At 39.7% G+C, this 13,280-nt stretch overlaps 1 protein-coding gene across 2 annotated transcripts in view; it reads right to left on the bottom strand.

Annotated features, from left to right (window-relative positions):
- Nucleotides 1–13,016, bottom strand: part of PEA15 (proliferation and apoptosis adaptor protein 15) — a 495,478-nt gene extending 482,462 nt beyond the window's left edge. The window contains exon 1 of one of the 2 annotated variants that reach the window (XM_044059455.1): nt 12,806–13,016. The gene's annotated coding sequence lies outside the window, so the exon portion shown is untranslated. Of the gene's footprint in view, nt 1–10,806; nt 11,021–12,805 lie in introns of those variants that run through there. The other variant, XM_044059456.1, reaches the window with a different exon arrangement.
- Between the last annotated feature and the right edge of the window lie 264 nt (nt 13,017–13,280).

Below are 13,280 nucleotides of genomic sequence, written 5' to 3'. Positions count from 1 at the left end.
CTCACAAAGAGAATCCATGGCCTCCAAAACCTGTCCTATGCGGACAGGCTCAAATCACTGTCACTCTACTCTGTATCGTACAGATTGCTCAAAGGTGATCTGTGTCTCACCTACAAGGCCATCTCGGACCCTGCCCTACTAGAGATGGTGATCTGTGTCTCACCTACAAGGCCATCTCGGACCCTGCCCTACTAGAGATGCTCCATAACCCCAAGTCTAACTTCTTGCACATTAACTGCTTGAAAGGCCTGAATCTAATGTACGACATCAACAAAACCTGCTGGAGAGATAGGTTTGTCTCCCAGAGGCTGCCCAGTCTCTGGAATAGATATCCCATACATAGAGTACCTCGCTGACGGTCCTCAAGCGCAACCTTGATGAGTGGGCGGGAAGAAAAAAATTTGTCCCTCAATGACAGGGGCAACAGGTGCCAACTGAGGTTTCTTTTTGGGGATAAACTCTTGCCTAGGCTTGTAAGGGCCACAGGGCCATTAGCCTAGTAACCTCCTATGATCCTATGTACATGAGATAGGTAGACAGACAATGGAGGTATACAAAAAAGACCCCATCTGTACATACAAAGAACTCAAGGAGTATTTGTTTTCAGTTATCAAAGATACACATCACACCCTCCCAAGACATTTATTAACCAGTAAGACAGGTGTCAAATGATTCACAGAACTAGGGGAAGGGAATAAGCAGACACACCGATCCTGAAAAAAGTAAAAGTAAAGGAAAATTGGTTCAGGTGCAGCAGTACACACACACACACACACACACACACACACACACACACACACACACACACACACACACACACAATGCTACAAGCATTTCACAACTATGAAATGTTACAAATGTGGCACATCTTTTGTTCTACTGATGGTGAAAGATTATTTTCAGCTATAATACACGAGACTTAACACCCAGTTTTGAAGACATCGTAACAGACAAAAGCAACTCTTTTACACAAACCAAGTAGCAGCTAAAACACCAGTGAACAGACTGAAGAGCATCAGCAGAGTTCAGATGTTTGCTGAAAATGTTGGATTCTTTGAAAAGGCACAGTTTTCTGGTTTAAAATCATCCTGCAAGACTGCCTTTAATGATAAATAGTGTCTTAGCATGTGTGCTTTATCTATGCTAAAGGGTGGGAAAGGACCCCATAATAGGACTGTCATGGAAATTAAATTGCAAAGTTTTTAAAGTTTCATCTTCTGTCACTCTGCCTTATCTAAATCACTCTAACCTCGAACATCTACCTTGTGGGAACAAGTACATTTCAAACTTCCCAGTACAAACCTACAAAACAAGAATTACTTCCCATGCCACAAATAAGAGGGGCAGTTACTGCAAAACCACTGCAGAATACAAAAAGTTGGTGGGACCAGCTCATATACCTTGTAAAAATATAAGTTAATACAAATACTTATAAAAATGTGAACTCGCATTTCCTCTGTTCTCATTCCTGTTAGGATTTAGTTCCTGTCCGTTTCCTAACCGTAACACATAGCACAAATATTAATACTGGCATGTTCCTAACCGTAACACATAGCACAAATATTAACACTGGCATGTTCCTAACCGTAACACATAGCACAAATATTAACACTGGCATGTTCCTAACCGTAACACATAGCACAAATATTAATACTGGCATGTTCCTAACGTAACACATAGCACAAATATTAATACTGGCATGTTCCTAACCGTAACACATAGCACAAATATTAATACTGGCATGTTCCTAACCGTAACACATAGCACAAATATTAATACTGGCATGTTCCTAACCGTAACACATAGCACAAATATTAATACTGGCATGTTCCTAACCGTAACACATAGCACAAATATTAATACTGGCATGTTCCTAACGTAACACATAGCACAAATATTAATACTGGCATGTTCCTAATGTAACACATAGCACAAATATTAATACTGGCATGTTCCTAACCGTAACACATAGCACAAATATTAACACTGGCATGTTCCTAACCGTAACACATAGCACAAATATTAATACTGGCATGTTCCTAACGTAACACATAGCACAAATATTAACACTGGCATGTTCCTAACGTAACACATAGCACAAATATTAACACTGGCATGTTAAATCATACAAAATCTGCCAGATGTAGTGTGTCTACTAAACAGGTGATCAAAGCATTGTACATGATGTATATATTCATCAGGGGTGGCTCATGCTATAGGACTGCAGCCCCCCCCACCTGTAAAAAGAAACAAGAAAAATAAATTGCGAGTCCCCCTCTCCACTGTAGAATAAAATAAAACTTCACAAGTCCTGGAACTCCGCGCATGTGTGCTTAGTAGTTCCTAACTGCTGTGTTCGGCAGTCCAGATAGGGAAGGAAGGGAGGGAACTCCGCCCTTCCAGCCCAGAAGTCTGTGCAGTGACAACCACACAGACTGTAAGAATACCAGACTGCATCGCCCACAGGCTGGAGGCGCCAGCCTACTCACGTCTCGCAGGGAAAACAGAACAGCCTGCACGGGCTGGTAGTGGAGGACAGACAGGTCACAGGTGATCAGGCTGCTGCAGAGGACAGGGACTGAGCTGAGAGAGAGAAATGCCCCAGTCACTACATACTGGTGGCTAGAGGGAACATATGGTGGTGGGTAGAGAATACTCAGGCTTGAACCCTGTACCTTGGGTGCAGGTAGTAAGGGCCTGAATTCCCACCATTTGTAAAAATATTTGCAGGTTTTTGCATCATATTTGTTCCGTTCCTCATAAAACCTGTGGTTTCTGTATGTTTGTTGTTCCTGGCAAAGTCAGTAGTGCAGTGGTGCACTGGTAGCATTGCTGCCTGACAGCTACATATTCTCTGGTTTGATTCTTGGCTGGGGTGCTTTCTGTGTGAAGTCAGCATGTCTTCCCATCTTACAAAAGACATGCATCTGGAGTGTTTCTCCCTGCTCTGCTGAAAATTGGCTTTTGTTCCAAGTCAGACTTTCCTGATTAACAAATGTTAAATAAAAATAACAGGCATTTGAATTTCAGACTTCATATTCTTCAAAAAGTACATGACCTTTTATTCTAGCAATTTTTACTAAGTTTATAACATGGATATTTGAAATTTGTAATTTGTGGGACTACTGTCCCCCATTATTGGCTTCATCCAGGTTTTTTGTGCTAAGGTTGAGAGCTATGGTGAGAAGTGAATTCACTGAATATGTTTGGGGGCTGTATTCCCCCATTACTGGCTTTGTCCATGTGTTTTTTGCTGAGAGGTATGGTGAGACCAGAGTCCACTGAATATGTCTGGGGGCTGTATTCACCCATTATTGGCTTTGTTCAGGTGTTTTGTGCTAAGAGGTTGACAGCTATGGTGAGAACTGAATTCACTAAATGGTAGTCATTTAAGTTTCAGTCTTCCTCTCTTTCACAAAACAGCTGATTTGGCATAGTGGTATGTTGCTCTGACTGTTTTGCACAAGGTTCCCCTGGGTTCAAGATATGGCAGTGAAATGTATGGTGGTAACACAACATTTTATTGTATCAACTTTCCAAAATTATACAAGCAATGTTTAAAATGTGTCTCTGGGTTGTAAAAGGGGTGGGGTGGATGCTGCAGTCCTTTTTGGTGAAGATACTATGAACCTGTTATCAGTTTGCCATCCATTCCCTACTGCGATATTACTAGCTTATTTTTTTAATGCAACATGGGCAATTTATTCCTCAAGGGCAACAACCACTATTTGTAGATAAAAACAATGACATATAAAGTTGTTTGCTAGCAGCAACCTCTTCATTTGTTACAGATTTCTTTAATGTGGAATTATTTAGATGACTTTTACTTCTTCAGAGATTGTGCATATTTACTGGTGGACTGTAGAAGTTTGAGTAGACTTTTATGATGGAAATGTTCTGAATTTAGTTTTGTCATTCTTGGTACATGCATTTTGTTTCATTGTTTACTGGAAAAATGTTCAAAACAATAAATTTAAAATTTCTCTTACAACTGTACTGTATTGTACAAGGAATATAATTTAATGCAATCAGGAGGGTGTATCAAAGAGCATGTGTATGCGTGTTCAAGGAGCCTATGATTTGAAAACAGCCCAAAGTTAAAATACATTTTGCCAGTGGCAGATAAAGAGTCTTTGAATGTGGGGTTCAATGCTGTTTCAATGAATGTTTCAAGGGCAGAGAAGATTTAATGCCAAGTCTATTTTCATTGCGAGACTGCATTGCTTTGTTTAGCAGATATCTATTAGGGTCTGTGCTGTAAAATGCAAAATAAAACTTTCAAATGAAATCCAAATCATTGCAGAAGTAAAGCAGTATGCACATTACAGCGTTTATGGTAAATGGGGTGAAATAACCAAGGAATGGGACATTGGAATGGCTGCAGGGGGGGAGGCTCCATTCAAACATGATTTTGTGTGTGGGGGGGGCAGCAATCTCAGACAGTCCCGGCTGAACTATACCTCTCAACTGTCCAGATTTTTGCAGAATGAATAGATTTTTGGTTTGTTCCTCATAACATTTGTGGTTTTCTGGCAAATCATTTAGGAATGAAGTCACTATATAATGACAGACATTGAGTTTCTGACGTTATAACCTTCAGAAAGAATAACAGGTCTTGCTTTAGCATGCATTTATCAACTGTCTTAAATTTATACAAGAGCAATTTTTAGTACTGTTTGTATGTTCCCCCAATATATTTATTTGGCCTTGTCCAGATTTCCTGCATTAAGAGGTTGAGAGATACGTGCAAATAAATTGCATTATAGAATTAGGAATATCTAAACCTCTCAACTGCCCCCAATTTTGGCTCAAAATGTTGCTCTCCCCCAATAACCCCTCCACAAAATGGCAATTTTGGAAGAAAACGTGGAGGGTTTACAATTATAAATAACTGTGAGTTATAGATTACGTTTATTTCAGAAATGCATGCAGATGCTCTTATTTTGTCAGCTGCTCAAGTTAACAGTACTAATATTAAAAAAGTGTCCCTTCGTCGACAGGTTCCCAGCTGCATTGTGTGGCAATTTTATATTTTTGCATCACTTTTTTCATCTATTTTTCATAAAATCGTGGTTTTCTGCCAAATTAGTGGCAAATCATTAAAGGTTGAAGTTAGAAAATAATGACAGACATTTGAGTTTCAGATTTCATACCCTTCAGAAAATTCATACTAATGCAAGACATACTACTATTCTATTATCTAAGCTTATAAGAAAGAGCAATATTTAAAAACTGTCCTTATTTTTGGGCCTGTGTCACACTTCCATGTATGGCTTTGTCCAGATTTCTTGCTCGGAGGTTGAGAGGTATGAGTGTCAGAGCCATCACCATCAGCCAGAGCCATTTCAAATTGTGACATACTTGTTGCATCCCACTCACCCATGTAGTGACTCTGGATGTGTCCAAGCAAGGCAAGGAGCAGTTATGTAGTGTAAGTGTGCAGAGTATTGACCCATCCAAGGTAGGCACCAGTATGACAGTGGCTTTTCATCTGTCCTTGATTTTACAGAATGTTCTGGTTTTCGGTCATATTTTTATACTGTTGATTTATGCTTATTATTATTCAGAAAATGCATGCTGTCACAGTGCCCTGTTGCTTTGCGTTTAAGTAGCAATGCTTTAATGAACATCGGGTAAGTTTGTCTGATATTGTAAGATGCAAGTAACCTTTAATAAGCATACTGTTAAATAATTACCAACACTGAAAGCCTTTTTGTTGTTGCCATGCAGAGAATATTTACATAACTAGATTATGTACAAACCTCAGGTATTGAAATGCATATGACAGTATTTGTAATAAAGGACAGGATTACAGTATTTTAAGAAGCTCATTACACTTGTTGGAGATTTGCAGTCATCTTTGCAGGCTTTACCCGTAAACTAAACAAAATGCCAATCATGTGTGGTGCATAACCTGTACAGTAATCCTTTAAGCAATTTATCTTGAGCTTGTTTCCTGTTCATTTTTCACTTTGATCATGCATGAAGCAAGTAGATAGTTGTTGTCAGGCAACAGGTCTAAGTGGGGGTATCACAGAGATTTCTACTTGCAGCATGTTACTTGGTACTTTTATAAAGCTGAATAAAAGTTATAAATTAGAACTGAAGTGCAAGGAGAATTTTGTTTTTTTTTTTTAATACTTGAATTTGACTAGTATTCCAGTAATGTATTTAAAAAGTAATTTATTTTTTCATGCCTTACAACCTTTTTGTTTCCATCTAGATATTAAGTAAGCTGTCATGTAGCCAATGCATTGAAATATTTTTTTTCTTCGACACTTCATTTTGTCTTGATTGGACTCTCGTAATGACGGTTTGGCACCCAGGGCAGCGTATTTAATTGAAGTTCCAGTTTGTTGTGTTTTGAGCATAGCTCCACCCCTTTCTAAATGGCCACACCCCTTTCCATTGGTCCCACCCATTCAACTGTCTCCTGCAGCCCCCCTTTAATTTGAAGTCACCAGCCACCACTGATCATCTCTTGCCAATGGTCTTTGTTTGGTATTGCTATAAAAATTATGAGCAAACATGTAAAAAGCAAAACAAACAAGATGTGACATACAAGAGTCATAGTTCAGACAGCATATTACACTGTTGCAGAATAAGTGAGGAACATCACAAAGCCCAAATTTACTGATCTCACCAGTCATGTAAAAATGTAATGACAGTACATGGTCTCACCAGTCACAGAAGAAAGTGATGGCAGTACAAGGCTGCCAGCTAGTGGCAGGTACAAGCAGGTTCCTTCATGTAGAGAGACATGACAGTAAACGCCAAGACAATGCAAACAATGCCAATTAGACAACAGCCAGCCAGGTACTTGGCCAGTAGGAACCATTTAATCTCTTCCACACAGAAATGTAGAGGCAACATTACAAAGAAAAAAGGCTCTGAAAGTATACATCAGTACTTCCAAATATAGGATCTGCCATGCTGAGGAGGGTTTCTGTGCCAATTGAATTACTAACAATGGACTTTTTTTTAAATTTCCTTTAATTGACAGAGAATGTTTAAATACTTTTTTAAAATTAAGCCTCTGCCAGGCTTGCGGCCAATATACAAACAGTATGGCACAAGTGTTCTTCATCAAGGGTGATTGAGAAACCCTGTCTAGATAAATGGCTTGTTAAGTGTTAAATACAGACTGCAAATGGAGGCCGCGGAAATCCAACAGAACCAGCGGCAGCAGCTCATTAAACTGCTCACTTGTACAAATACGCTCAGCTTGGCCATCTACACAATTAGGAAGACAGCAAAACGTATAGCAACTGTGACAAGTACACTGAAGATCGAGAAAAAAATGACTGAGAAAGTTACATGTAAAAAAAGTTGCAACCCAGACATATTTTACAACTTGAACCATAAGAAACAAAAACTTGCAATAACTAAATCTAACATCATATACGAAAAGCTAAAAAAGCCCTGAAAGATGTTACAATGGTTCTGAAAGGTTATCACTTTAGAGCAAATATGACGGAGAAAATAAAATGCACCCCTTCTATATTACAATACAAAAGACACGGGAATGGAATTCACTAGGCCCTTTTCAAAGGTCATCTCTTCCAAACTTATGTAAGATACAAGAATTAAAATTTAAGACTATAATTCAAGAAACTTTACTTCAAATTTGGATACGTGGGCAACCATTAAGTATCTGCAGCAAGTGGATGTTGTCATGCTTGAACACTTGCACCATTAATGGTGTACTTGGTGGAGCCACTACATCCTATCATATAGCCCATCTAATCAAAAAGGACAACGGTGGACACCCCATTAGCAAATAGCCTTCCAATGGACATGGTACTCTTCCCCTAGGATGAACCATTGACCATACTTGTGACTTGAAGCCGAGCCATTCCCACCATAACTTGTCAACCCACATCCCCATGGAAAACAAGATCATACTCCCCACACACACCTAGAATGAATATTCACTACCAGTCTTCCCTTATTTGTCATGGAGTCTGGTACCTGTCCTCCATCTGCTATCAGCAGCACTATCCACTATAGCCCACTATCGAGACAGCACTCCCAGCAGTGGTGAAAACAAGATTTCTGGCTACCAGTGTGGTCTACAGTTCTGTTATCCCAGACAAACATCAACTGAAACTCTGCAGGTATATTCAAATGACACAGTTTGCCCCATTATATGATAATGAATTGCACAAACGTGTTCAAGAATTGCATCTCACTCTCAAAGTTACAGGAAATTCAAGGCAACCAAGTCTTACAACCAATTATGCCCTGCTAATGCCCACCCTCACACTGTGCCTCCTCTCTCTCATGGAGAGCCAGGCCAGTCAATTCTGGGGTGAATTCGGTAAATGCCCACCCAATCATTTGGGTTCCATTTCAAGGAAGATGACAATATCATACTAAACAGTCTGATTAGATTCCAGCGGTTGGGGGGGGGGGGTCTCTGCCTCCCCTACATTACAGAATCCTAACTCCAATCTCAACCTCGTAATATGGGGGTGTCAGGTTTGCACACCACTGCCTGCAGAATGTAGCCCCACCCTTCCTCTGCCAGGCTTGCGGCCAATATACAAACAGTATGGCACAGCAGTTAAATGTCAGCACATCTAGCAGTGCATAGCATGCCGACAACAACAAATTTCATCTTTAGGTTATATACATCTCTTAGATTGCTAAATACACGGTACAGCGAAAAGGAGCATTTACTAGATAATAAGAATAAAAGTCAACACAAGTTAAGGAAAGCGCTGCTGCTACTACAAATGTGCAGAATCAATGCATCACCCCATTTTGTCAGTTTTCACCTAAAAAGGTGAAAGGGAGTGAAGCATGGAATTGTGAAAAGCATGCCAAAAACCCCACATTACAATACAGCCTCCAAATAGGGCACCACACTTAATAAAACAGAAACCTTTACATACACAATTTTATTTGTAACCAGTGCCTGTAAGCAAAAGAAATGACAAATCGTACTCTGAAAATACAGCAGCTTCTACATTCTGAGTAAAGCCTGGCAGGATTTGAAATATTAAAGATAACAGAAAATACAGGATCAATGTGGGAAAATGCTGGATCAATACAAAAGCTGATAACAGTCCAGGATCAGAATACAGTTACAGGAGCATATTCCACAGTACAACACTACAGTGTTTGCCTGGCCATTCACATCACAAATACACTCTGGAGAAATACAACACATCTGCGTATGCTTATTTAATGGGTAGTTAAAAAAAAAACACAAAACTAAACATTAGTATCAAGGAATAAAATATCAAAAGCAACAAATGCAGCAATGATAAAAACTCCAAGCAATCCAAAATATGTTGCAAGAGCAAGAAGCAGATGCGTAAACACAGAATGAGTAATGCATGCTGTAATGCATGGAAGCTTCCGTACTTAATACTGCAATAACATAAAAGATTAAACGTCCATAAAGAACAAATTTTACTGCTATCAGCAGGTGTCACTGTGATTAACCTGGAAAAAGTGTAGCTTCAACGGACAGGAAGAGATCATTAAAAATAAGTAAAGTTAGTGATAAGGTGTACAGTGGACTACAATTCAATGACCTGAGGAAGTCAACATGCAGAGATATAAAACAACAGCTTGGATAAGGGCAATAAAAACAGTCCATGTTTAAGGACATGTAACACTACAGAGCACATAAACACAGACACCTCAATGGAATACAGTATAAATGGAATATAAATGGAATACAGTATAAATGGAATACAATATTTGTCTGGAAGAAGAGAAATGCTCATGGATACAAAACACGGCTGATGTAACGACAACAGTCAGAAGCAATCTAAGACAGCATTTCCTTTCAGAAAGGGAGATGTGCAAGTTACGGCCACAGCAGATAACGTAAGGCAATAGACCATATAATCTAAGACAGCATTTCCTTTCAACAGACCATATATTTAATAAACTGAAGACTTGCATACTTTTCAGTAAAACTACTTCAAGCTTACTTCATGACTTGAATCTAAGCACTGTAAAAAGCAAACAAATGATTTGCAATAAGATAAGATGAATGAAATCGGTTAACAGTTACAAATGTAAGCAGCAAAGAATCAGCCATACACTAAGACACATGAAAAGGCCGTCACACAGTGTTTAAATCTACCTAGCTCTCCAACTGACAGAGGTCAATATGCTACAGAGGCATGGCCCTTACTGAGCAAAAACCCAAAGTTCAGAATCTCAGAACCATGTCAAATAAAGCTCCAAATGTACTAAGTACAGACACAACTTCCAGCAGATGGGTGAAAAGGACCAGTGTCATTACACAGGGACCACATGCAGCATTTGTAGAACATGGTGCCATCAGGAAATGCTGTTGTGTGCATATTCCACTCCCAATGCCACCCATGAGCAAACCACAAAAAACAGTGATGGTGCAAACATGTAATATCAGCAGGTATAATTAACAAATAAATAAACAAATGTTTTCATTAACTGATTCAAGACTAAACATGGCTTATAAACTCAGCGAAGCTAGAGGAGAGAGGAGGATGGTATTCCAAACCTAGATGCTGCGGACACCCTTGAATGAAATGTTTCCATACAAACTCTCCAGCACGACTCTGTCACTAAGATACAACCCTGCCACCCACTCATCTGTTCATGAAACATCGGACCATGGGCTAATTAAGGTCTAGAAATCACTACTCACAACATCCAAGTAATGCAGCAGAAACAATACTGCTACAATCACAACCCATATAGCTACTGTACCACTAAGTAGCAGACCCAAGAAGAAAGGAGATAGAGTGATAGGCTGTGATAGGCTGTGTATCTGAAAACTAAAGGAAAAAAATACCATACCTGTTTGTTGTATATTATTCTCACACACCTAAACAGATGCATGGAAAAGCTAAAGAACAATGTTGTTCCTTCCTTAGGACATTACAGCTGCTCCTCTTTTCTACTATACAAGTTCATACTTCCCTCTGTTGCAACCTCCTGAGAGTCTCTAGCTCTCTGACTTTCTCAGTTTTTATCCTTTCTGCTCTGCTTAGTTTTTCTCACGCAAGAGGGTAGCTAAGAAAAAGAAATATCAGTTCATGTCTTTGTATCACCAATACTACGAAAAGTACACACTATATCAGTTCTCGCTTCTGTATATGTTGGCTTTTGTTTGGTTCTTTAGTTCCCCCTTCTTTGGGTAAAAATGTCTCTAAATTTAACAGATTCTTGTTGCCATGGTGCTCAGACAGGGAAAAAAAAATATCTATTCCAATTTTTAGTTCCTATTCTGCTGTTAAACAAAACACACACACACACACACACACACACACACACACACACACACACACACCCTTTATTCTGTAACCTAACAGATGGGCAGGAGAGGTTAAATTAAAGGAAAAATACCAATGGTCACCAAATCCCCTAGCTTTTGCTTCAAAAATCCTGCTTCAGCATCTTAATGCCTTTTAAATTCAGTGACCTCAGACAAAGACCCCCCCCCCAAAAAAAAAAAACAAACATACACAAACCAAAGCTGCTCTGTAATTTTTGTTTGCACTTCTGAGTTTCCCTACTTCTGACAGTGACTTGCTGTAAATTTCTTTTAAACTGACAAATGTTACTATCAAGGGGCTTAGCGGAGGCTGTGGACAACTTGATACAATGTTACTCTGACACAAATACTAAACCATGGAAACTGTGTGTCTTACTAGGACAACAAGGGGTGCTCGACAATGTATTACAAAAATCATGTCCATAATAATAGTGCTTCACACACAAGTTGTGCTGAATGGATTGACAGAAACAGAACTGCCAGTGTTTTGAGAGACAGGAGACTTTTACATTATGGTTACAGAAATATGTCAGCTATTTGAATTATGCAAACAGACAGCCTCTGACCCACACCGAGCAGGGGGTAGGAGTCCGAGAGGAAATGCTTAACCAATTCAACATTTGTTTGAGAGGATTGCTTTCCTCTCTTCCCATCCGGTAGCATTTCCCTTTCTATCCCAAACAGCTCTTTTAGTTCTGCTCCCAGCCTCAAATAAAATACAGTTGGTGTGTGTGTGTATATATATATATATATATATATATATATATATATATATATATATATATATATATATAATCTTAACAATTATATTTTTAATAAAACGTGCTGCTAAGGTTTTTTTTTTTTTTTTTTTTTTGCAATAAATCGTCAAAGGAAACAGAGTAAAATCGGTAAAAGGGCGTGTTTGGCTTAAAGCAACGCTGCAACGTGGTAAAAGCAAACAGAAAATCCCCCGAGACGTACAATGTGCACATTTTTACAGGACAGCTGAAATTGTACCCCGAGTGTCCACATCCGCAGCCATGCCCAGTACTTAGGCAAGCAAAAACCACAAGCATCCATATGGTGTCACAGGATTAAAAAGTGTTGGAATGGGAAATTCATTGTTCCTTTATGGCTTGTGCCCAATCACCCTGGATACTTTTCAACTGAAGAAATGCAACAAAGTGTAGGAGTGTGGAACAAGTCCTGCCATAGACAGTACAGATCACGCCCCATCCCTCGAACACTGTCCACCCCATGGGGCAAAGGCACATATGTGAAAATTATTAAGTCTCTCTCCACCTCCCCCCAAAACACAAAAAGAATAAAAAACACTGCAAATAGGCTCCCAGCAATCCCGCAAACAACACAGAAAACAGGAACTGACACTTAAAAATCACTCAAGTGTTCAAACCCAGACAACCGCAGCTTCAACGTCTTAACCTTCTTGTAAATGAGAATTGAAGAAGAGCGACCTAACATTAAAGGACCAGAAAGCCTAAATCGGAGATAGAAAGAGTGCTTCTTCTGCTGGCTTACCGTCTGCTCCGCCAAGGCGTGGCTCGGTGCCTCAGTAAATCAGGGCTAGGAGCCGCCTTCCCGAACCGAACCGTGCTCCCCGGCGTCTCAGTTACACAGTGCGGCTAGATGCAGCTCCTCCGGTGCGCCTCTCTCCGTCTTTGACTGCTAGTCCCTCGCTGGCTTAGTCGGCAGTTGTTCCTCCACCCTTTTTTCTGGGAGAAAGAGGATGTGAATGCTTCTAGGCTGATGTCAGACCGCCCTCCCCTCCCCCAGCAGACACACCACTTCTGTGCCGTGAGCTGCGGGATGTAGCACATTAGAAATTGCACAGATTTTTATTTTATTTTATTAATGTGGATAGTCTCCGTTAGGAAATGATAAAACAACTGTCACAACCATTACTTGTACTTTAAACAGGGGCTTGCTGTATTGCACTTTTAGCCCCATGGGCACACAATGCTTTTATTGTGCAGGCAAGTGAAGCATACATAGA

The sequence above is a fragment of the Protopterus annectens genome, chromosome 17.part0 (assembly GCF_019279795.1).
Source record: "Protopterus annectens isolate FY-2018-M chromosome 17.part0, PAN1.0, whole genome shotgun sequence".
NCBI lineage: Eukaryota > Metazoa > Chordata > Ceratodontiformes > Protopteridae > Protopterus > Protopterus annectens.
The sequence above is the reverse complement of the archived record's forward strand: the minus strand, read 5'-3'. Positions and strand labels throughout refer to the sequence as shown.